The 26656-nt window shown below is 40.1% G+C and overlaps 1 long non-coding RNA gene across 2 annotated transcripts in view; it reads left to right on the plus strand.

Moving 5' to 3' along the window:
- LOC113251909 (uncharacterized) overlaps nt 1-26656 on the plus strand; it is a 69080-nt gene that overhangs the window by 14597 nt on the left and 27827 nt on the right. The window contains exons 3-5 of one of the 2 annotated variants that reach the window (XR_008958060.1): nt 23997-24152; nt 25392-25425; nt 25526-25653. This is a non-coding gene — a long non-coding RNA (uncharacterized LOC113251909). The remainder of the gene's footprint in view (nt 1-23996; nt 24153-25391; nt 25426-25525; nt 25654-26656) is intronic. The other variant, XR_006408946.3, reaches the window with a different exon arrangement.

A 26656-nucleotide genomic window follows, 5' to 3' on the forward strand; every position in this document is an offset into this window, starting at 1 on the left:
GAGGCTCATTTTGATTAAAAAATGGATCTCTTCTATTCCTTTTGGAAAGGCTTTCCTCCACCAATTACACTTACTCTGGGTTTTGGGTTCCTCAGAGTCTATGAGAAGGTAACATGGAAACCAAACCTTAGAGACTTGCTTCCTTGAGAAGGACATTATTTTCATAAAAAGTGATTGCAAACATCAGTAAAATTATATGAGGGAGAATAAAACATCTCACTACTGTAGCGTCAGGCTTGTCCCATTTATGTGCTCCATTTAATTAATTATTAAAGGCTAGGACATTTCAAAAAATTTTATCAGCCTTGTATTAAGGTCAAAGTGATAAGATTCACATTTAAATGTTTTAGAAATTGTGTTATTTCAAGAACTCTCTCTTACATTTGAGGAGGCAAACTGAAATGTGAAGTGGAGGGGCCTGGGCTGGGTCAGGAGACCTGCTCTTTCTTTCTTTGCTGTTAACTGGCTCTGTGACCTCAAATATGGTGCTTAGTTTCCATGAATAAGGAGATAAAAATACTGTTCACAAAGTTGGTTGTGAGGGATCCTTCAGTTAGGAGAATGGCTGATGTGGTGACAGCCTGACTCACTGGAGGTGTCTAGTGTATGGTCGGCTCAACATCTGCATCGATCTTTCCTAAGACATTTGTTCAGAAGGTTTCATGAAATGCCCGTGCTCATGATTTGTGAGCACTGGTCCAGGATATTCTTGGGCTTGAGGACCGTCGTCTGACCTCATCCTGGAATATTAGAGTGTTTTAGTGTTGATTTGTCCTTCATTTGTGTGTGGCTTTTGAACTGGTTACATAACTTTTCTTGACCATTTCATTCCCTCATCTGGACTATTAGCACAACATCGCAGTCCAGTGTAACTTGGGCTCTGAGTGAGACTGCTCGAGTTTCGATCTTAGTTCTACTATTTAATAAATACCAAATATAGTCCAAAACCTTGTACTGGTTGCAGAGGCTTCTCTGTGCCTCTTTCCTTACCTGTTGAATAAGCATAATGATACTAACCCCCTCATACAATCTTCAAGAAACTGATGTGAACCAACACATGGAAAATGTTCTAGAGAGTACCTAGTTGGTATGTGCTCAATAAATGTTAATTGAATGATTTTTATTTCTTCCTAGTCCTTGCTTGAATGAAATCACCCATATCATGGAAATAAGAACACTGAGTACACTGTTAATGCAGTGTTCATGCCACAGCCGTTCTCTGAAGAAAAAGAAAACGTGTCTCATGCTCCCAGTTTTATTTCATCTGAATTTTTTCTCTCTCTCTCCTAACCCTGATATCTCTTTGTGGTAGAGCAGCAACAAAAACAACAATGCCAACAACTCCAGTCTGAGGCCAAACTGCCAGAAACCAAGGATGAAAAAAACTACCCCTCCTCCCTAGTCTTCTTCTGTGCCCCTGGGCTTTCTTTGGCAGGAATGCTTTCCATATTTCCTCAGGAGCCATGGAGCTGTGAGTACAGTTTTTCCTGGAAACAGAGGCAGAAGGTTCCTGCTTCCCTTATGGCAGGCTCACGTTCTCACTCAGAGAATCAAGCATTTCTTCCCCTTCCTGTTTCAGCAGTTCCCACCTCCAGCCTCAGACCAAGTCAAGATAGGTAGGGCTGCTACCTGGAGGAGTCTCTCTGAGCCCCATGAGAGAGTTCAGAGTGCCTCTCAGACAACAAAACTTTGGATTGGACTATGGCTTCAGCTGTGACTCTTTCTCCTGGAAAACTATATGTTGGATGACATAAGAAGATGCTCTCTGCAGAGTATCATCCAGTCACAAAGGCCAAAGGTTGAGGGGAAATTGCCATTTTTCCTTGCCATTTACCCGCCAAGAGTCTCTCTCTCTGGGGCGCCTGGGTGGCACAGTCATTAAGCGTCTGCCTTCGGCTCAGGGCGTGATCCTGGCGTTATGGGATCGAGCCCCACATCAGGCTCCTCAGCTATGAGCCTGCTTCTTCCTCTCCCACTCCCCCTGCTTGTGTTCCCTCTCTCGCTGGCTGTCTCTATCTCTGTCAAATAAATAAATAAAATCTTAAAAAAAAAAAGGTCTCTCTCTCTCTCTCTCTCTGAATCTTTGAGTTATCGGTTTCCTGACTGTACATCTCCCTGGTATTTGAGTGCGTATACAAGTGCTCACAGCACTGGTTTGAAGTTTGTGGTTCTGCCACTCTAGCTGTATGATTTGGGACCTTCAGTTAATCTCTCTGAGCTTCAAATTCTTCCTCTGTATGATGGGAGTAGTCATGCCTGCCCTACTTGCTTGATCAAATAAAATCCCAACTTTGTGAGTCTGAAAACTTAGGGTCCCTGAGCTGGGGATGTGCTACCTCACACAGCCTTCCTCTGCTTCAAAGAGCCACCGCTAACTGGCATCCTGGACAGATGATCCTCCGGCTTCAGACAGCTCTGGCTGGGGAAGCTCACTCCTCAAGCTCCAGTCATTAGAAAAGTCTTCCGTGGACTGGGCTGAAATCTGAACCCTCCAATGACTTTCACCTGCTGGTTTCTGTTTCATCTCTGGACTCAACAATACATTTTATCCCGAAGTATTCTGTATATTGAAGATTACTGTAAAAAGTCCCACCACAGTTTTTCTAACTAGCTGTCAAGTCATCTTTTCAGCGTCTTTGCCTGCTCTGCCTGTGGAGTTCTGACCTAGAGTGACAGCGCATAAAGCAGGACATGGTGCAGGGTGTTCTGAACGTTCTCAGGGATCCTTGTGGCATCAGTTATAAAACTTTCCCTGGAGTTCCCTGGGGGCAGGTGTTATTAATTATCCCTAATGGCAGGTGTTTCCACCCATAGTGGGAATGCACAAATCCTAGAGCCATAATTGGTAATACATGCTTCTTAACATGCTTTAAATTGTTTTATTTAACTTGGATATATTTCCCCTTCTATCACCTTGAATTATTTTTTATTCTGAACAATAATAGAGATATATCAAATTTTAGTAAAAAAAGAAAAAAAAGAGAGACCTAGAGAAGAAATCTAAGGAATAAAATGGAAGTCATTTGTAACCCATCTATTTGTAAAAAAATAAAATTATATCTTTATACCTTATACCTTGGTTGTGTTTCTACATATATGCATTTATGTGTAATTGTTGAAATTAAGCAACACATGGTTCTGTCGTTCTACGTTTTGCTGTCTTACTGAATATTATGTTCTTTTCCCAGTGCCATTACCATTTATTTTTAAGTGTTGTCAATATAATGGTTGCATCATAATATTCTATTGAATGAATACACTATAATTTACATAATGAATTACACCCTATTGTAATCCCTAATTTGCAATCTCCTGGTTCTTAGGAGCTTCAGGGCTGTTCTCTTTGAGAAATGGAAGTTTGGGAAAAGACAACACCTCTAGAGTCCTGCAGAAGGATTACCCCTAGTAATTCCTTCACTCCATTCTTCTTTTCCTTAGTGGGCAGAGTTAACAGGACATAGATCAGATCCTGTTAGAACTGGAAAGCTGAAAAAAAGGGGTTGAGATGTGTGTGTTTGCGACTCACAAATTCAAATTTAAAATGCTATACTGGTGATTTATCTGAATAACAAGAGCTTTGGGTTTGTTTCATTTACTTATACAAATTGGGTCCACCAAGGCCTTGAGTGGCCTCTTTCCTCCATAAGAAGACTTTCCCTCGATCAAGGAGATTCAAGTATCAAGAAATTGTTGTCCTTCAATGTCAGGAAGAAAACTTTCAATACACTTGAACTCCCAGCTGAAAATCCAAGAATCCCAAATATGTTTTCCATGACTGTAATCTGGGTTCCCTTTCTTGTTAGAGCATAGCCCTGGCAGCATGAAGGCTCCACTCCCATTTATAATCAGATCAGTCATCTGGGGTAATTGTTAAGGGGGCAATACCCCATGTCTCTGCAGACACAGACCAGTCACCAAAATAGGGAACTAGATATCTGTCTTTTACAAAATCCCCAAGTGCATTTTGTCAGGTAAATTTAAGAAATGGATCATGACGCATTTCTAGGCTATCAGCTTAGCCTGAAAAACAATTGCCCCGCACCTGTATTTCCAAGGAGTATTAATATCTTAGATATCAGGCTTTACTTAATGAATTGTTTCATCTTTAATGACTATCAAAATGACATGATTGGAAAGGAGTAGCTTCATAAACCTTTAGCAAAGCTGGTGGAAGGGATTTTCTCCAATATAGAAGTGATCATTTTTGAAAGAAGCATCCTACTTCTCCCCAAAGGCATTGCCACTAATAGAGACCAGCTGCTCCCTCCATCATGGGCCAATACCACCCTTGTGGAATGGATACACACTGTGTTATCACCTATGGGGACTGGCTGATTTGAGGCAGTAGCATATGGTTGACTGTTAAATCAAAATAAAACCAAACAGAAACTTGTGGTGCTTAGCCTTGGTAGAATTCTCAAAAGCCAGTACAAACTACTAAGCCCAGACACAGCCTCACTCCATCTGTGCTTTATCTCCAGCCCAGAGGAACAACCTTATTGGGCTTGGAGTGCTGGGATGCTTCCAGCACACTGTCCAGACATTCCTAAGGGCACAGATTTCTGTTTGTACAGACGTGAAACTACTAATCGTATATCTCATGTGCCCATCAGGAAGATGAAAAATCACCTCCCAAGATGACCTGGTCCCAGTAGTGAGGGTGTCTGTATCTGGGGGACAAGTCCTCATCGTGGTAGGCTGTGGGAAAGAGGAGTAAACGTTCTAGGTTCTTCCCTTTCCTATGGTATAATTTCAATAACTAGGGAAACCAGATCTTTAAACTTCTAACTTTGGTCCTAACACAGACAAAAATAATAGATAAGAATTATCTTTTGAAAAAGCAAGAAAGGGTGGGAAGGAGGAGTGGGAGAAAGGTATGACCAGCCTTCTCTACTCTCCACATTAAAAAAAAAACATTCAGAAGTGTGAGCTGCTTGAAAATAAGAATAGCTTCATTGCCAGGCCACCTGCAAGAGGCATGCATGTTTTTTGTTCCGTCAGTATTGTGGCGTTGTTAGATTTTGTGGACAGGAGCTGTAGGGACTTGGCTTCCAGCAGAGCAGGAACCCCAGCAAAGTGGGCACCCCTCCCTTGAAGAGTTGTTCCCTACAAGAAATTCAGATGAGCCTCAGGGCTATTTGCTCATTGCCTGGGTGTCCTGGAGCATTTGGGAAATAAGAGGCAGGTTTCATGAGCATGTGCCCAGTTCTCCCAAGCAGGAGGAGAGAGGTGGAGATGGCTCTGGTCATGCTGGGTCTGAGACCCTTCGCAAAAACAACTGGTCACTCTCAGAGTTTGGGCATCAGTTAGGCCCAGAAGGTTTAAGTCTTGAAAACCCTTTCAGTGAAGGGTGATAGTGCTGAAGCGATAGGCTCGGTGCCCTGGAGCAGGGCCCGAGGGAACTCATACGTGTTTTAGTAAGAGCAGGGCCATGGATCATAACTAGTTCAGGTACAGCTGACATAGAGCAGACAAAACGGGCCCAAACAGGAGGACAGGAGCCAGAGGGACAAAAATTCTAGAGACATTCCACCTGCCCCAACTTGAGGAGAGAACTCAGGCAGCTCCTCAAACTGCCTGATTTATTTGATGGTAAACCTTGTTTGCTTTTCTTATCATTCCACTTTTTTTTTCTGACAATAAGAGCAGCAAATACTTGACACAAGTATCTAGCAATATACATTAGAAAATCTAATGTGACAATCACCCATTATTAAGTTACTAGCTGTAGATAACCACCATTAACCAGTATATATTCTTGCAACTTTCTTTCAATGCTTTCAGGAACATATGAAATGATTTTGTGTACATTTATAAAATAATGTTTCAACACACAGACACCCACACAGAGACATCAGTTCCTATAATGCATATTATGCAACTTTTCTTCCCTGACAATAGATTTCATTTTTTCCTTTTTTTTTTTTTTTTTAAAGATTTTATTTATTTATTTGACAGAGAGAGACACAGACAGCGAGAGAGGGAACACAAGCAGGGGGACTGGGAGAGGAAGAAACAGGCTCCCAGCAGAGCAGGGAGCCCGATGTGGAGCTCGATCCCAAGACCCTGGGATCACGCCCTGGGCCGAAGGCAGACGCTTAATGACTGAGCCACCCAGACACCCCTATTTTTTCCCCTTTTGATCCATGCAAATCTACCTCATTCTTTTTTTCTTTTTTAAGTAATAGATTTTAATTTTTAGAGCAGTTCCAGAGTCAAAGAAGAATTGAGCAAAGGTACCCACATACCCTCTCCTGGTCACACTTGCAGCCTCCCTCACTCGTCATCCAATCCATGCACCAACATGGTTATCAGTCATAGTCGACGGTGGGAATCACCCATAATGGTATATACACTTTAGGGATTTTGATAAGTGTGTAGTGACATGCTTACTATTACAGAATCAGGAGTAGTTTCTCTGTCCTAAAGATTCTCTGTATTCTGCCTATACATTCCTTCTCCCCCTGAACTTCTGGCAACCACTGACCATTTTATCATCTGCAGAGTTTTGTCCTTTCCAGAATCTCATATATTTGGAATCATACAGTGTATAGCCTTTTCAGATTAGCCTCTTCCACTTGGCAATATGCATTTAAGGATTCTCCATGCCTTGATATGGCTTGGTAGCTCACTTCCTTTTAGAGCTGACTAGTATTCTATATGAATGTACCACAGTTTTTCCCCACTGAAGGGTAGCTCAGTTCCTTCCAACTTTTGAAAATTACGAATAGGTGGCTGTAAACATTTGCATGCAGGTTTTTGTGTGGACCTAAGTTCTCAGCTCATTTGGGTTGATACCAAGCAATGTTATGGCTGAATTGTGTGATAAGAATGTGTTTAATTTTGTGAAAAACAACCTGCCATCCTGTCTTTCAAAGTGGGTTGTGCCTTTCATGAATCATTCCTTTGCTGCTGTATTTAAAAAGTCATTGGGAATCTTAATCATTTATATTTTCTTTTGTTATCTTCTAGGGAGTTTATAGTTTTGCATTTTAAATTTGGGTGTATGATCTACTTTGAGTTAATGTTTGTGAAAGGTGTGTTTGTGTGGGTCTATTTCTAGGCTCTCTATTCTTTTCCATTGATCTATTTGTTTATTCTTTTGTCAATACCACACTGCCTTGACTATAGTAACTTTGTAGTAAGTCTTAAAGTCAGGTAGTGTCAATCCTGCAACTTTGTTCTCCTTCAATATTGTGTCGGCTGTTCTGGGTCTCTTGCCTCTCCATGTAGGCTTTTGAATCAATTTGTTGATAGCCACAAAATAACTGGCTGGGATTTTTGAGTGGGATTACCTTGAATCTACAGATCAAGTTGGAAAGAAACAACATCTTAACACTAGGACTTCCTACTCGTGGATATGAAATATCTCTCGATTTATTTAGTTTTTCTTCGAGTTCTTTCCACAGAGTTTTGTAATTTTCTTCATGTAGCTCTTTTGAAAGTTTTCTTGGATTTATACCTAAGTACTTCATTTCCGATACTAATGTTATATCACCCTATTTAATGGCTGCAAAAAAAGTCTATTAGATGAATGTATTTAAGAACTTTCATTAATTCTTTGGTGCATATTTAATTTGGATAACTTTAAAAACCGAACAAACAAAAGCATACCTTTGGCCACCCGCCAAAGCAGAAATGGTGACACATGGCTTGATCAAGCTGGATGCCCAGAAAATTAAGGACACCAATCTATATTTATCACCCAGAGCTATAGTTGTCTAATACACCAGCATAAATAGCAGCAAACTAGATTATACTAATGGGGAGAATCTACTCAAAGATTAGTACCTAAAAACAACCTAGTCTGATAGATAGACAGATGGGCTTTCATTCTTGTGTGTTTCCAAGAACCACTAATTCAAGATAGTATAGAAGAACCTTAACACTTTTATATTGCTCAGGTTATATGTATAACCACGCCAGGGAAGCTTAAAGTGATGTTTTGTAACTGTAGTCTAGATTTTATCCATTAGAGATCATTTGGGGATACCTTTGATTTATACATGCTCATATCTCTGATGTACTCCGTAAGATAAGACTTTATAGGGGGTTTCTCTCTGAACATTTAAGGAGAGTTTCAATTTATTATTTGTTTGCCATCCCCTTTAAAAATCTAGAAACCTCCTCTTTAGGATTTAGTCAGTTTTCTCTGTGATATCCTGAAACCTCTTCCATTCCACCTGCTCAGGAAATGTGAGCCCTGAATTGTAGCTGATTTGAAGTTTAAATGGACCTTACCTCAAGTGTGATAACAACTCCACTGTTCATTCATCAGGTTATTAAGCCTGTCAATTCCCAAGGCAGGCTACAAAGCAAAGTTTTATTTAATTGTTCAAGCACAAGGAATAAAAATATTTAGGTGCCCTGCTTGTCTGAAGCTTTTTTCCTGGGCCTTGCCATCAATTAGCATTTAAGTTAGAAAAAATAAACTTTGTGAGATGGCCCCATGAAGATTGAAGACCACAATAAAATTGTAATACACATATCTCAAAAGGATGATTTGATGATAAACATGTAGCATGAAAGAACTATTCTTTCCCTCTTTTGTTCAAATGTTTTTTAAAAATATTTGAAGAGAATGGTCATTAGGCTAAAATTACAAAATAAATCCAGATAAGCAGACCCTGTTTCTTTGACTCACTACTTAAAGTTTTATCCATTACTTGAAGTTTTATCTGTAAGACTGGTAATCAGTATAAGCCTAGCCCTAACATTACTGGCTTCCAACAATTACCAATCATTCTCATCAGATTGATTTAGAGTGAGAAATTTTAACAGGCTGGTTTAGAAGGAATTGCAACTGTGATCACCAATCTTGAGCAAGATTTTGACCTTGGTGTTCATCAATAATTGTTGAGCTTGGAGTTCATTGGAAAAGATGTAATGGAATTGCCCCAAGGATTTTATATGAGGGACTTTGATACACTTTTAAGCAATAGCACTTTTGGCTTTGTGGAAGATGGATGGGCTTAAGAAGAAGATGTGTTTGCACATTTTCAAGGCTCTACCGTAGTTTTTATTGCAAGGTTAGTTAAAGGGATAGACGTTAAGAATTAACTAATATGCGCGGTCTATAAAGCCACAGATATAAGGTAGATAAGGCTCATGAGTTAGACTGACAGATCAGGAGGTGGTAGACTGAAAAGTGATCTCCAACCCTAAAGGGGGCAGCAGATGTTCATCTCCAGCCAAGTGTTACAGTATGCCAAAGAGAACTCAGAGGAAGAGCTGAAAATCCTCAAGTTTGTTTTAAGGCTCACTCTGGGCTTAGGCAAATAAATGACTTGCTCTGGCCAATAAAACGTTAAAAGGTATTATTCATGCAGAAGCTTGAAAAACTGCTTGCATGAGTCCTTCTCCTCTTTTGGAGTCCCCCTACCATGAATACAGGCCTAGGCTAATCTGCCTGAGAGTGAAGACCACAAGAGGAAGGAAACATATCCCAGATAACCAGCCTAGAACCAGCTAACTTCCAAATATGAGGGAGCTCAACCAAGATCAGCAGAAACACTCATGTAAGCTGTAGCCAATGGCAGACACACAGTGAGTCCTGCTGGACTTTGTGTAGATCAGCAAAATTGCTCAATCACCCCATAGATTCATGAGAAATAATAAATGTTGCCTGTTACACAACACTGAGGTTTTATGGTTGTTGGTTAGACAGCCTTAATGTGGTTCTAGATAACTGGTACACCAGTCCGTGGAAAGTGGTCAATAAATATTAGCTATATACACTCATATTTCATTGATTCTAAGGTGCTTTGATAATGGTGCCTTCTTGATATTTGCAGAAGCTGTCTGTAGAAGGTTTTTGTTCAGTGGCACTGTAACTGTCACCGAGATGACATTGCCTATTATATTCCATTGATTCTAAGATGCATCCAGAACTTTGAAGATGCTAATATGCAAAAATCCTGCTCATTGTATAAAATTTCATCAGGAGGATAGTGGTGGTTTGTGAGTATAGCTAAAGCCTAGCTCCTTAGATTCAGGTTATCTGTGGAAATAGATGTTGTCAGCATGATGCAATACAGAGTCAGAACTTAAGAACAGGGGAACCTGGAGAGTGTGTGGTGAATGGGCCCTTCCATTAAAGCAGGTCAGTGCTATCTTCTTTCATATCCTAGGTGACCAGAGGAAGAGCATTTTGGTGACTCATGAGGGTTCTCTAAGTTGTCTAAATATCTTAAGAACAAAAGCTTCAAAAAACAAAGCTGTCCTTACACTTACAGTTTGAAGGTATAAAATATGTTCCCTAGGGTCTCCTTATGCTGAATTAAGATAGTATTTAATTAAATTCCCCATAAATAGTGTTGGGAAAGCCAGGGAGAGTTTAAATACTGTAATTAAAGGCACTCATTGTATGTTTTGTCTTTTATGTTTCTTAACAGTTTGTAAGCTACCTAGAGATAAATTAATATTTTATTCCATTACCTCAGTCTTTCATAGTCTTTAATGGAGTGGAGTAAATAGGGTTAACATTGGGCATTTAATGGATGTTTACAAGCATCACAAGAAAATCAATACTGTCATTTCATTGTTTACATAATTTTGGACCAAAAACATTCCCCAGGTTGAGTCCCACACCTGGCTCCAAATAATCTTCCCCTGCTGGGGGAAAAAAAAAAAGCTTCTCAGAGCACCTTCTATAGATTTGGAGGGTCACTGCAAAAATAGGTGTCCCTAGACTGTTGAAAAATAACAGGGATCCTGACTGCCTGTTCCATGGCAAAATCCTTGAAAGGGGAAGTTATCAGTCAAGAGGAGTCAAGCTGAGTGCTAAGCTGATTCTAGATTCTTTTTGCCAAAGGATTCCCATTACTTCCTTGTGTCTATGTCTAAGAAAGTGTCCTTGGCATTATTAATTATCAGGTTGGGAATTAAACTACTGAATATAGTCCTGGTCTAAGATACAGCATTGATTTCCTACCCAGACCCCTTGTGGTTCCGAGGGCAAAGGTACTGTCAAGGTGGGGTGAAGAAGGGTCTAATTTTAATTCTTGTTCCACTGTATAGTAGCTGTGAGAACTTACCTAAGTTCTCTGGTTCTGAACTTCACTTTCCTTCTTTCTTAAAAAGGGATGGCGGTGATTAATAATACTGCCTTGTAAGGTATGGTGAAAACTAGAAATAATAAGATATAGTAAGCATCTGTGCATAGAAAGTTTCATTCCCATTCTCCTATCTTTTTTTTTTTTTTTTTTCAATCCTGGGCCTCTCTCTGGGCCTGGCTGCAGGCGCTACATCTTGATGCCAACCATCCGCCCGAAGGTCCAGATCTGCTGACTCTCAAATGGCACGAGACCGTGTTCTTCCCATTTGGCAGGGCACCTCCTTTTTGATAGATTTCTCTGAAGTGACCACCAGCCTAAATTACCAGCATTCATCTTACTCTTCAACACTGTTTCTCTGTTTCTGAATGTTTGTGTTGCTGACCATCCAAGTGGGCATGCTCTGATCTCTTTCCCTTCACAGGAGAGTCATGGGACACAAGGCCTACTCCTTTGTAGCCCCAGACACAGCAGCAATCAGGCAAGGGAGAGCAAGGATGAATCAGTGCAGCTGACCACTATCCCTGGGAACCTCATTCAAAGAGAATTTGATATAGAAGTTGGGTCACCTGTGTCACCTTCATATAATGACAACAACAAAAAAGGTGATGCTACTGGGTTGAGGGCCATTGAGTCACTGGGATCACTAAAAGCACTGACATCAAGGTTTCTAGAAAGTTCATTGTCAAAACTATATATATATATATAGTGTTGTGTGTGTGTGTCTATCTTGCCTTATATAACATACAGGTTTCTAAAAACTGTATTTAAAATGTCTCTTATTTCAGTTGTAAAGGGTAACCATCTAATTGGAATAATTTGGGTGCTGTACCTTTTCACAGCTAGTAATGCAAATGCAAAACAAGCCTCAAATTGTTTAAAAGTAGAATTATCCCATAATGGCTTGCTTTAAGGGACAGAAACTGAATACATAATTGAGTCCCCTTAAGGAAGGAAATTCTGAATTCTGCCTTCAGGAAGCTTCTTTTTAAAATAGATCTTGATGGACAATTCCATCACAGATCCCATTACTTCAACCAGACAATTATCCCTTAAGAACCAAATGTACTGGGACTCCTTTCTCTTTTCTTTTTCTTCATCTGTGTGAGCATGTATATGGTTCTTGTTTGCAAACATGCATGCTACTTCAACTCTGACTTATGTGATTGAATGCATGCTAGGAGCCCCTAGATTTTCTTTAGAGTCTGCTTCTGGTGATTCCACTTTCCTTAAGGACCACCAGTCCAGGGCACATTTACCTTTTCCAAAACTTCACTGGAACACAGAAATCTCATGCTTATTATCTTTGTCCTCTTCTCCCTCCCTTGCATGTGGATCATTTATCCCCTCCTAGTCCAGACTTTCTGGCAATTCTTAAGGGCTTCTGATAAAACTCAATCTTACCTGATACTTAGGGAAATTGACACTGTTGTTTGTTATTTATAATTGTGGATGACAAGCATGAAAAAAAAATATTTCCCCTCTTTTTGTCCCTGTCAAGATACATCAATAATTGGTAACTGTGGTTTTTGTGGGCACCTCTGAGAATTTGCCCACAGGAGTTGGTCATCGAAGGTAGCTATGACCAAAGCCCAGAGCCACTAGCTGGCCTGTAAATCACAGAGCCAAAGAACTTAAGGGCTGCTAGAACCCAAAATTGGGGTTTTTAAGCCCCAATCAAAAATTTTAGTATGACATAATTTAGAGCTGAATTTGATAAGGTGCCACATTAAAATAAAAGATAGATAAATAAATAAATAAATAAATAAAGCACCAAACCTTAAGTTCCAGAATTTAACAAAAGATTTCCAAAAAGAAAGATGGTTTTTGTCACCACAAGGATGGAGGCACATAATCTCAAGTGAAATGACATTTATTTTGAATAAATTTAGCTTTATGAAAAACATACTTTATTTTCTTATTTTTTCTTATATTTAAAACATGCATCACTAAACTCTTCAACATTACATTCTACAATAAAGATAAATCTCACAAACTTAATGGTGAGTGAAAGAAGCCAGACACGAAATAGTTCATACAGTATAGTACCATTTACAGAAATGATATAAACAGGTGAAGCTAATCTCTGCTGATAGGAGCCAGGGCACTGGATTATCATCAAGAGGGAGATGGGGAGAGTCTAGAAGGGAGTGAGGATGGGCACGTTTCTAGAGTGCTAGTAACATTTTGTTTCTTGATTCAGGTGGTGTTACACTCATCTGTTCATCTTGTGAAAATTCAGCAAGCTGTGCACTCTTTTACGTGAACTTTGTCGTACGTTATGCTTCAATTAAAAAAAAATTGAAAATAAAGGATTTGTCATCATCTTCCTGTATAGACCTACAGGCATTTGGAAATCGCTGATATGGTTTAGTTTCCCTTTTTGGCAGATGAGGAAACTGAGGACCTGAAGGAAAACCGTCTTGTCTTGTTCAAAGTTGTGAAACAAACCAGTGATCCCACTGGGAACAGAGCTTTCTTGGCTTAATCTGGCTCCCTTGCCATGCTGCCCGGGCCTTTATCCTGAGATAACCATTGTAACTTGAGAAGTCTTTACAAGGAAGGGCCCAACTTCTATGTGTGTTCATTCAGGTGCTAGGCACTTGGTAGACAACCCATCTATACTTACTGATTGCAGCCCAGAATGAATGTTTCTGTTACCTGTCTTCAACCAGGATGCTGGGCACTTCTTGCTAGATAGTGGTCTCTTTCACACTTGTCCATCTTTTGGCCATGGTATTATCTCTTTAAGAAAATCAGTTCTTCTCTTTCCAAGATGACTCCTCTCCCTGAACACCTGAACCTCTTCAACCATTCTTGTTTGATTTTTTTCCTCTCCCATTTGCACCTTTTATCTCTTTCTTCCTATTGGGTCTTGCCTCTCTGCCTACAGATATGGTCAATATTCCTCTTGGAGAATAAATAAGATAAAACCAAAGCAAAATAAACAAAAGTAGCCCTTTTCTTTGTCTCCGATAGTGAGTCATCAGGTAAGTGTTGGGTGCCCAGCCTGTCTCCACATGTCAGCCCAGCCCACAGTCAGACCCAATCTTCCTCTTTGGTTCCTTCTTTACAGCTTCACATTTTTTGAAGAAAATATGTAATCATTAATTCTTCCTGTTCCTCATCTCCGATTCTCTCCTCACTCCAGGATCCTCTGGCTTCCACTCTCACAGGTCTGCAGACACTATTCTTTTAAAGGATGCCCACGTCATCTTCGTAGGGTGTCCCTACATCCTCATTTTCCTGGGATTGCTACAGTAGATACTTGTGGTCCTGGAGCTCATATTAATGAATCTCTGTTTTTAAATTCACAAAAATCTCACAGATTGGGAGCCCTCACAAATCCTTCCCTTTCCCTACTCGCCACTCTTACTCAAGTTGAGACCATTGCTCCTTCTTTCTGATGTACTAGAATAGCTTCATAACTTGTTTCGCTGCCTACAGTCTGTCCCCATTCAATCTTTTGTCCATGGTAAAGGGACTGAATTTTCCAGAACCACATTTCTGATCATGCAGGCTTTGACACTGAGAACTCCTGTGGTTCCTCCTTATCTACTGATTAGATTTCAAGCTCTAGGTTCTGCTTAGCATGCTTTCCCATATCTAGACCCTGTATCTAGATCCTGGGCCCATCACTTACCTTTCAAACATTATTTCTCCTTTGCACACATTGCTGCATCTGGTGGCCCAACTGAATGGACACTTCTCTTCCTCAAGTCTGGCTGCAGTTACCCCATTGGAGACATTGTTTCCATTGTTCCATCATTTTCAATACTCTCCCCTCTCTAAATGCCCGTTTACTACCATCTTTTAAAGTTCAATTCAGATGTCATCTTCCTTTTGACTTCCCTGATACGTCCTCTGCCCCTGAAATGGAAGGTTTCTCTCTAACCCATGCAACCCTAACTCTCCCCAGTAGGTGTAACATTTTCGGCAATATGTTCTATCTGAAGACAGTTTTTTTCCCCCCACAAGAACAGCACCTGCAAATGCTTACTCTCCTTGTTTCTCTGTCCTCTGTCCTTCATCATGCGGTATATATCAGTCTGTCCAGGGAAAGAAGGAGAGTTGCTTAATTTAACTAACCTCATTCTGTGTGAGAATTGAACCAAGCTCTGAGAAGGTCACTACAAAACCCGTAAGGGGCTCTATTTCTGCCTTGCAGGTACATAAAGCTGAATTGTGGAGAAAGAGTGCACACACACATGAAAATGACTTAGAGACATTTTCAGAGCAGCACATAAACAGGTGCAGATTAATGAAGTGCCCAGGGAGTTGGTAAGTGCTGAAAAGATGCAGAGTAGGGAGAGCCTATTGGTTTTGTGGTATAATGGGTGAAGGCTTGGCAGAGAAGGGGGGTTTAGCAGAAGGAATAGAGAAGGGGAACAACAGTATTGCTGGCAAAGGGAGGGAAGATTATCCTGGTGTGTAAGGGCAGATGGACAAGAAGCAGCAATGTCTCTTTCCTCAAATGCCTGAGGGGCAAGGCTGGCTCTATCCTGAAGTTTAGCCCCAAATCAAGATATTCTCCATCCTCAGTTAAAACATTGAGGAAATCAATCCTTTATGTTTAATGATAAGAACATGCACTTTGCAGTCAGACATGCTGGGTTACATCTTTTACTTATCAGGCATGTGATCCTGGGCCCATCACTTCACCACTCTAAGGCTTCAGTTTGCCCCCAAAATCTTCATCTCAGCTTGGGGTTTAGAACATGGGATTTGGTAGTGTATTAAATTCTACCACTGATACACTCTGGGTTTGTGCCTTAGAAAAGTCTCTTAACTTCTCTGAGCTTCTTCATCTCAATAGGTTAGGTATGAGAGTGACTGTAATAGTGTACATAAGAATCTTCTATATCAAAAAAGTCAATCCATTTTAGAAAACTATGAAATGGGAAAACTAATGATTACTCGCTGAGAATGTTGTGTAGTGAGCCATCATCCGAAGTGCTGGGCATAAAGTTAGCACCTAATAAATGAAAGATTGATACTACTCCAAGACAATATATGCCCGAGATTAACCAGAAAAATGCATTACCACTGTACTTAATCAACTGCATCATTTTGGGTTGAATATCTGTCTTCCATGCTTGAATGCAATTCCAAGCATTCAGAGCTTTGACTGTCTTCTCTACCACTGGATGCCTGGTACTAAACATAATTTCTAATACAAAGTCAGTGTGAACTAATGCCTAGACAAACAAGAGGGATTAGGGAAATAAAGTTTTAGTGGAAATTATGGGACTTGCACAGCTGATAAATGGTAGATTTCTATGGACTAATGAATTGTGCAAATGATTTCAGAATTGTTGGAATGAGGCCATTTGCATTAAATATGGGGAGTATTAATAAGGCTGGAGATTCTAATTTTCTCCAGTCTATGTTCTTCTGTATTATTTACACCTTATTTACAACAAATTCATGTTCTTGGCCCCATATTCTCTACCTTTATTCTTTGTGGGGGTTTGGGTTTTTGCTTTTTTTTTCTAAATTTGACCTTTAATTCTTTAATTTTTTAATGGATTTTATTACTTACTATATAAATTAAAAGATTTGTAGGCAGAGTCACCTTGGTTTTAGGAAAGTGCTTGCTGTTAGAATCTCAGGCATGGTGTGTCTTCTGACAATTATTATAATTATTGGAAAACCTGAACTAGATTCTGGAAAGGGGGAACATTTCCTTGGAGTAAGTTACATAGAAAAAAAGAGACAGAAAGGGAAAAAAAAGTCTAAAGACTGAAGGGAAGGTAAAGAGGTTTATTCATGGCAACTTAATCAGCTTAGTGAAACTTTATCAATTTGCGTTCTTGGAAGTGGTTAACAACTTCATTCGCAAATGTTTATTAAGCACCTCCTACATGCAGTGTTGTGAAGTGTTACTGCTAGGTAGGGTGAGAACTGGAAGAATAGGGCACAGCCTCTGCTCTCCAGGATCCTCTGTCTTCGTTGTGGAGGGAAATTTAAACCAGTAAGCCTCTTGACCATCTTGACTTTAGTCTGTAGAAGATAGGCCAGGATGTTGAAGGAGTTTGGAAACTGGTCATCTGAGAAATGATGAAAAGATGTCAGGGTTATTGCCTTGGAGAGATTAAGTAGGAACAGGAGTTTCAGAGACTAAATGGAGGAGTGTTGATTTCATGTGGCTCCAAGGGGCAGAATTAAGATTGATTAACTTATTATTTCATTCATTCATTTATTCATTAAATAAATACTTACAGAGCATCAACTAAATGCCAACTATTGTAAATGTCACAGAGAAAAAATAAAAAAATCTATGCCCTAGGAATAGGAATGCTCCAAAGGAAGATACAAAGGAGATTTGCCTCAGGAGTTGAACCTCTTTGGAACCAGAGCTTTCAGAGATGGGCCTCCTAGGAAGTAGGGTCAAAAATTTCCTACAGAGCTTTCAAATTGTTCATACACAGAAAGCATTCGAAATATTCATTTATTGATTTATCTAGCAAATACCACTATTTATTATAACCCATAAACTATGCTAAGTGATCAGAATACAGACAAATAACACACAAAGATCCCTGTCTTCACAGAGCTTGCATTCTAGATGGAAGGAGAGATACAAATAAACATGATAGTTTCAGGTGATGATGCATGTAAAAAATAAAAAGCATCCTTTATAATTGTGATAAGGAGAATCTGAATGGGATGTTTTAAATTGGATGGTAACCTTGCAGATTACTTCCCCACTCCAGTGATTGCCCTCGGCTGAAGAGTGCTGCTTCACCCAAGATCATGCTCTCTTCCAGGGAAGTATGGGGGCAGTTCACATGCAATGACTCACCAAGTACGCATATAAAGACCTGGGTACCTCATTCTAATAAGGGACAACTATACAGAACCTTCTTCACTCCAAAACTCCCCATGGCGTTGACTGAGAGTTTCACTGAGCAGTCATCACATTTCAACTTCTCCTGTCTGACCCTGCTTTCTTCACTCCCTCACAGATTTCCATCCTGAGAACACTCCCTAGTAAATTTCCTGCACACAAATTTCTGTTGTAGAGTCGGCTTCCCACAGTCTGCTTTCACATGACCTGTGACGATGTAACTGATAAGGAGTTGACCATGCAAAAATACGTTGGGTCTATTCAGCCATAATGAAATTGATGGCAATATGGTATCATTATTGATACAAGTCCATGAAGATAGGATCATTTCCTGATTCCCAAACAAACATGATCACAGCCAGCTGTCCCCTCCTGGATTTTCTCTCTGACCATCGCTGCCTGAACATTCCCTCAGCTTGACTCAATTTCAGGCAAGTTTCTTTTTGACTGTAGTCCCCGACCTCCATTTTCTTAGAGCATTTGCTTTAGAAAACTTGGAATTATAAATGCTTTCTCTGCCTTTTAAGGTGTAAATCTTCCCCAAGACTTGCCAGGTTTATGACCCAGTAATGTCTTTCTCAAGGACAGGAGCTGTCCCTTTGAAATATAATCATCAAGGAAGATAGGCATCTTATCTCCCAGTCATTGAGGCTAACTTTGAATAAGCACCAATTAGCAAACAGACATGGTGTAATCACATTAACCAAACTCTTTCCTAATGCCCTCTAGTAGTTTTCCACTAGCTCACCAGCTGCTTTAAAGAAATTAAATGAAATAATAGTGGCTGGGTGGCCCAGTTGGTTAAGTGTCTGCCTCCAGCTTAGGTCAAGATCCCAGGGTCCTGGAATCCAGCCCCACGCCTGCTCAGTAGGAAGTCTGCTTCTCCCTGTGCCCCTCCTAATGCTCATGCTTTCTCTCTCCCTCTCACTCAAATAAATAAATAAAATCTTTAAAAAAAAATATCTTCCTTGCCTATTGAACAGCTTCTGATGCAATTTTTTTTTTTTTTTAACACCTCCTTTCTCTGGTGATCATTTTAGCAAGCAGGAAGACTGGCAAAGAAAAAGAGGCTGGGCTTAGCAGAGCTTGATCCTGCTGGCAATAAACTCATGTTCTGGATTATTCATTGAATTCCTCCTAGTCAAGACCACAGGAGACTGTAAGAGTACCTGTAGTTAGACTTCAGTAGGGCAGCAACAATACATCTGCCGCTATCTCAGACACCCAACTGGATAATGAGGTGGCAAAGAGCCGGCTCTGGAGAGCCAAGCATGGGAATGAAGCCTGGGCTCTGGCATGGCTGAACGGGCAGTTGAGATTTTGGGCCTTGGGATCTACATTAGCAAGCTCCAAAACATACTGAGCATCCAAAAGTATGATGAACTTGGCTATTTCCAAAGGCTCATCCTACTCTGATAATTTCATATCAACTTCTCCAAGCATCAACATGTGCTTCAGAGAGTTCGTTTGTTGTCGTTACACGGTGGTCTATTGAGCTGTCAACCTGAAATTTACCTTGCAAACTCCTATTAGAATCTGAGTTACCCATTCTTTGCTATTTTTTGTTTGTTTGTTTGTTTGCTTGCTTGCTTGAAGGTTATTTTTCATTAGGATAAATTCCCAACATTGGGATTAGTGAGTCAAAGTGCATATCATTTTTATGGCTTTTGTTACCTGTTCAGATTGCCTTTTTAAAAAATGGGAAAAAATTCATTTGCTGCAAGCCCGGAGTATACCAATATCTTACAACCTTCTCCAATTCCCTTTTAGTGATTTAAATATGTGTTTTTGTTATTTGTTTGATGGGACCTGGTAATTATTTTAATATAATTTGAAAATATTTAATTACTCTGGTCTATTTTTCCTCCAGGTAGCATGACAGAGACTCTTGACATGTTTCAGGTATCTGTCCCTGGGCCCAGCCCTCTGTTTTCATCTTCTCATTGGCTAGGTTTAAAGGATTCTTTCTGTGGTTATTTAATTACTGTGGTGTGAACAATGGTAAAGGCGAGATCTCAGAGGAACGAGTGCCAAGCATGGAGAGGTATCTAAGGAAGGGCTTATTTCTGGGCTCTGAGAGAGGATCCCGCTAGGTTTAGGGAGGTGCACACTGAACCTACTTCCTGTACTCCTTTCCTCCTAACCCAACCAGTTACGAGACATTTTGTTAAAATCAAGTATGAGCAGCTCAAAAATGTAAGAAGCCCTCTAGAGGTCGCTTCATTATGAGGCAGCCACATAGGAATGGGAAAGAACATTTTGACTGGTGGTTCTGACTGGTGGTTCACTGGCTAACTGTAGATACATGATACAGTTTCTTTATATTAAACACACAAGCAAACAAAATTGTATAAAGTTCAACATTTTGCAAAAATATTACACATATTTTGGAACAATTGATACAGTACGCAAGAGTACACACTTTTAAATAATGGTGTCATTTTCCAGTTTTGCTTCTGGGAGACATCCTGCGTTAAGGTTCTATGTACTTATATAGATTTTTAAACATAACCTTGAATATTATTATGAAATATTATATGCATACAAGAAACAATAGGGAATGATGTAATGAATATTTCTTTACCTGTTATTATCCGGCTGTATCAAATTTATCAAACTCCCATATTTCAGATTTTTCCACATTTGGAATGTAAGTGCTCTGTGAAGGATTTCTTTGGTGTTTACTCTACATCAAGTTCCTGTACTAAGTTATTTTCACATGCATTGTATCCCTTAATGCAGTTTGTACTACCATCCCTTAAAGAGGTAGTATTATACCTAATTTATAGATGTGCAAAACTGAATCTCAGAGAGGGCAGGAAAGGAATGGAAGTTTTACAGATAATGCATGAATGGAACTAGAGTCTAAGGAGCGATCTGTCAGACTCAGAACCAGCTTTGAGGCTTGATTCCTTCTCTCTTCAGTTTGGGGTGTGTGTGTGTGTGTGTGTGTGTCTGTGCGTGCGCACGTGCGTCCGCGTGCATGTGCACGTGTATGCCTGAGTGTGTGTGGGTGTGATTGCATGTGTCTGAGTACACATAAATGAGACATCTGTGTCTGGAATGTGTGCATGTGAGTCCATACATGCACTTGAATAGGTGTCTTAGAACAAGGGAGAGAAGATCTTGTCATTTTAAGGGATGTGGCTCCTGGTAAGAAAAGGAATTACTCTTTGAATAGTCTAAGCATCTCTCAACACAAGTAGAGCAATGCCTATTCTCAGTCTTTTCCAGGGGAGGAATGGCCTCTCATTTTATTTTTTTTATAGGAACATCTATCCCTAGCCTACAGTTTATGAGCAGCTTTCTGTCGTGGGCAGGAGCGTTGGCTCACTATAATTAATTCCTTTCTCACCCCCACACTTGAGAGTGAGAAATGAAAGGGCATTAAAGGGAATGCAGTTACAACCCACAAAGGAACTACATAAAATGTTACCTTTTGGCTCAACACACTGCTCTCTTCATGAGTCCTATTCCTAAGTCCCTACCGCAGCACTGAAGACAGGGTTTATTGCTGGCTGAGACCCAATCACAGATTCATTGGCAGTCATTCTCCAAGATTTGGTAGGGGTATTCATTAAAACTTTGCTGAAAGTAAAGATTTTGGGCCAAAGGTTTTCTCTTATTCCATATGTGTTACATGTAAGATAAATAAGGGCAAAGGAAAGAGATGAATTATTGGTGGAATTTAAAATCTGGAGTCAGAGAGTTGAAGGTGAGTCCCCACATTGCCATGTAACAATCTAGAGTAAGGTTAAGTCACCTAGATTTTCTGGATCTCAGTTTCTCTATTTGTAGCATAAGCATTACAATACATGTCCCCTACGGTTTAGGGGAAGGTTGGGTGAGTGGAGTGTATACACTGCCTAACACAGTACCTGGCACATAGTCAGCTCTCAATGCTAATAATGATGTAAATCAGAACCAGTTAAAGCACTCCTCCCATTTATCTTCCCAGGTACAATTTACGAAGTGCATTCACGTCATGTCACTTCATCCTCAGAGCAACCCATTAAGACAAGCATGCATTCTCTTTTCTTTTGCACACGTTTCATAAGCTGAATGGATGGCTTGGTTAGCCAGTGCTCTTTCCATTGCAACAGGTGCCACCATGAGAGGAGAACAGTGGCCCTTCTAGCTCTAGAATGTGCTGGATGACTCTGTGAGGAAAACCCTCAAAACGCAGGCTCTGCTCCTTTCCTGTAGTAGGACAGATGGTCTTAAAGAACAGGGGCCTTACAGGCCAGAATCCTCACACCGACCTTTTCAGTACATGTGCAAAACCTCAATCTTGTTTCATTTAACAAATTTCAAAATGTTAGTTCTATTGACTTCTGTGTTTCTTTCTTTAAACAGGGCAGGTTTTCAGTGTGCATTGTGCAAGTCAAGGTTCTACCTTCCTCTGTGAATCAGGAAAATAAATGATAGAGAGGGCTGGGGCAACTCCAAGGCTTGGATTTGATTTTTCCTTCCAGGGGAAGTCTCCACAGAGAAAGACAGGAAAAAGGCTAATTCAGGGAGGGAAGGTTCTATGGTAAAATGCAGATATCCTTTCCTGGTGTTCCTATCAGTCTTTGGTAATTTGGGGAAATAGGGAAAAAGAAACAGGTTGAGGGATTCGTTCTTCCCTTATAAAAGATGAAAGAAACAGAAAAAAAAAAAAACAGGGAGGAAAGGAGAGGAAAGGGGAATATGAAACACTTAGTTAGCTTTAAAGTTTCGAGCCTTTTATCCTTGCAAATTTGGAAAACAAAGCAAGTATATAGAGTTATTATTATTGCTTTTTTAAAAAGATTTGTTTATTTATTTTAGAGAGAGAGATAGAGAGTGGGGAGGAGAGGCAGAGGGAGAGGGAGAGAATCTCAAACAGACTCCCCTCTGAATGTGGTACGCAATGTGGGGCTCCATCCCTGGACCTTGACATCATGACCTGAGCCAAAATCAAGAAGAGCTAGACACTTCACTGACTGAGCCACCCAGGCGCTCCAAGTTATTATTACCGTTTTAATCAATGTAACACATCCATCTACCCATTATCTGTTTACTGAAACTAAAATCTGTCATCAATGCATTTGGGTGAATGGTACCATCCTCTAGCCCTGGGTACCGACCGACCCCTTTCAAATCATGAAATGTCTCCATGTGCTCTCACAGAACCAGGTGGCGGACATTAATTTGGAAGTCTGTCCCTCGGGCATTCATCCATTTATTTTTATTTGTTTATTTAAAAAATTTGTCTACAAACACTTGCTGAGCATTTACTTTGTGAATGGAGGAGCTATCCTAAAGTCATTATTGCTGGATTCCAGGAGAGTTAGGTGAAGTCTGTATTTCTGGAGAAAGGGAGAGATTCAGCACAAGTAGTGGTGCTGCTCTTATATAGACCCAGGGAGAACGTAGATGGATCCTCCCCAGAGCGGAAAAGCAATGTTCCTGGAGACTAGGTGGTAGGTGTGGACACTCAGTGCTCACCATCTGCCGAACTAGAAGATGATTCTGCCTACATGTGCTCTGGCTGAATATTGAAAGTATTCAAAGGCGTACATCATGATGAGGTGGTGGTAAGGGAAGCAGGAGCCCTTACATCTTGGCGGAAAGGAAGTCATGCCCTCTGAACCATAAGGGAACTGGGCAATCTGGTCCCACATTTGGGAGATGAAGAATCTGAGACTCCGACAGAGAAGGTGACTTCACCTCAGTTCCCTTTTAGGCAACAAGGGCATTGAATCCACATCTCCTATCTCGTGTTTGATGTTTGATGTTTTTTGGCTTTGTTTTATTTTCCATAAACTGTAGTGCCCACAAAACATTATAATACAAATAATCACAGAATCTTAATTATATCATTTTTTGTTACACGTGGTTTTGTTTGGGGAAGCAAAGATAGGTTCATTGAAGTTGGGAAGTGATGGGTAAGTAGAGGGTTGGCTAGGTGACAGATGCCAGGGCTGCACTGAGGCACTTTGAAGGTGTGTGTTCTCCAGACAGATGGATATTAGTTTAATTTTATGATAACTTTGTGGGTTGCATCCCATCAAAAGTAAAAAGCAAGAAAATTATTAACAAAACCAATCCCAGGGATTCTTTCATAGAGTCTGTGATGGGCTGCCAGTGAGGAGCTCAATCCTGACAACTGCCATGTGATGAGCTTGGAAGGGGACCTTCTCCAGGAGAATCTTGAGATGATTGTAGCCCAGTCCACAGCTGGATCACAACCTTATGAGAGACCTTGAACCAGAGGGTCCCAGGTAAGCCACATCCAGATTGCGGTCCCAAAGAAACTTTGAGAAAGTTACTGTTGTATAAGTTGCTCAGTTTTGGGGTAATCTGTGACTTACCAGTAGATAATTAATACATTATTCCTTGCTGGGATCAAGACATGTTCAGCCTCATTTTCATGTATCTTCTCCTTGAAGCCTTTGTCCAAAGCCTTGAAAAAGAGGCTCATAAAATTTCTTCTCATAATTGTTTTTAGTGAACACAGACATCAAACAAACCATTAACCACACAGCTAGATACTTTGTGGCTTTTTCAGAGTCATAAAAGTCTGAATCTGTGGTTGATTGACATGGAAACATCCAGTTATTCAGACACTATGCCCTAATCCTGATAATGCCTCATGTTCAGACAAGCCTCTTGGGGCTTCTCAGGCCTATGGTGCCCAGCACCTTAGGCTAAAGAAGATGAACAGAAGGTCAGAAGCTAACTCCAGGAAGGGAGTGGAACTGCTGTCATGTTAATCTTCTCAACACAGCCTTTTCTACTACAGTAGCTCCAGATGGCCTCCTTGGATGCCATGCATTATTTCTCAGTGAGTCAGTTTCCCTGGCTTCCTTTAGGTCAAGGATCCCAAAAGAACAGGAGAGGTAATTTGCAATCTCCTGTAAGCCTATGGCAGTTTTTATGTTAGTATCTAGGGAGACCCTCCTTCCCTGGGGGATTTGGGAGCTTTCTCTTGCCCTCTGCCTCCCCCTTCTCTAAGGGGAACTACTACTGCCAAGCATATTCTCAGAGCTCCTCAAAAAACATACCCAGCAGCATGTCCTGGCAAAAATAAAGGCAAGAATGAGGATAGGCTATTTCTAGATAAAAATTTAAAAAGTATGAGCAGAGAAGAAAAATTAAGCTCATGCGAATTTCCTGCTTCTCCCACAGTTGAAGGGGCCTATATACCAAGAATTTGGTTTCCCTTAATATTTTATTTGTGCAATATTTTAAACTTATCCAGAAAAGAAGAGAATAATATGATGAACTTCTATGTACTTTCACTCATCTTCAACACATACAGTGAATGTGGACTGTAGATTATTCTTTTTTTTTCTTTTTCTAATTATTATGTAGATTATTCTTTATGCATTTCCAAGACAATATACCACTAGTCTCTCTCTTTCTCATTCTCTCTCTGTGTCTCTCTATTTCTGTGTCTCTGTGTCTCTCTCCTCCAATGCTATTCCAGTGTATATCTTGCTGTTTCTTTTTTTTTCTAGTACCATGGTCTGGGCTGAATGCATAGGTATTGAGGTAATATGATTTTGCCTACATTTCTGTTCATTAAGCATTGTTTATTGAATCCTCACAATAGTACTCTGAAGACAATACTATTATTAATTCCATTTTACAGATGCAGGAACTGGTCTGGTGAAATGACGTCACTTGTTCAAAGCCGTGGAGATGGACAGTCTATGATACGAAGGAAGATCTATCAGAAAATTGATCAATACAGTTTAACAAATACTGTTTCCTCAAAGGGTTTGTTTTCCTCTTTCTTAAAATAGATTTGTTTGTTTTCCATGCAAAAGGAAGTAAGATAAGTCCTCATTTTTACCCTTTGCTGAGGTGGGAAAGTGAGAGGCAGGGATTGTGCTGAGAGCACATTGTGACCAATAGCCACAGGTCAGCTCAGGACATCCATCTGGGGTGCTGGGGAATAAAATTAGGGAAGGAGAATAGTTTATTTCAGCTCTGATCAGAATAAGAGCAAAGGAATCGATGTTTACCAAATGAAACTTACCTAGAATAGCACTTATTTCCCAAGTCCCATAGGTGTTACCAACTGAAACAGGAAATGAAAAGCTATTAAAATAAATGATCCAATAGTGTTCTTTAAGCAACAATCAGCACTTTGATGAAAAGGAAACCCGTACCACCCTCTTCTTTATTTTCTAAGCTCAAGCTCATAGAACTTTCTTGGTATGTCAGCACTAAATTTGGGTAATGACTGCTAAGTCCTAGACGCCAGTACTTAAAAGAAAGTAGAAGTTGAAAAGATCCTCTATACACGTGGGTGTTATGCTTACAGATAATTTGTTGCTAGAGCTAGAGGAAAGTTGAAAACATGGCTATAAAAAACAAAACAACATAGGAGCCAAGTCTTACATTTTATTTAATTTAATATGTTTGATAGAAAGGACAGAGATTTCCAAAATTCTTCTCTCCCATTTCCTCATGAGCTTTAAAGAAAGCGTTGTACCTCTCTTAATCTTGTTTCTTTCCTCATATTCCACTGAAATACCTGTGAAAAGTGCAAGGGGAGGAGAACAATAGAGGTAAAGTGAAAATGATGATGATGATGATGATGATGATGATGATGATGATGATAGTCTCTTTTTCCAGTATTATTTCTCATTGGTACCCAGAGTTATGATTTCTATGTAGTTTTATAGCTCTGGGGGCGTTTTAAAGGTGTTTTAAGGAGGATAGAGTAAAGGTCACTGTAGTAGGTGTTCTGAAAGTAAATGAATACATTCTATTT

Source organism: Ursus arctos, unplaced genomic scaffold (assembly GCF_023065955.2).
Source record: "Ursus arctos isolate Adak ecotype North America unplaced genomic scaffold, UrsArc2.0 scaffold_7, whole genome shotgun sequence".
Lineage (NCBI taxonomy): Eukaryota > Metazoa > Chordata > Mammalia > Carnivora > Ursidae > Ursus > Ursus arctos.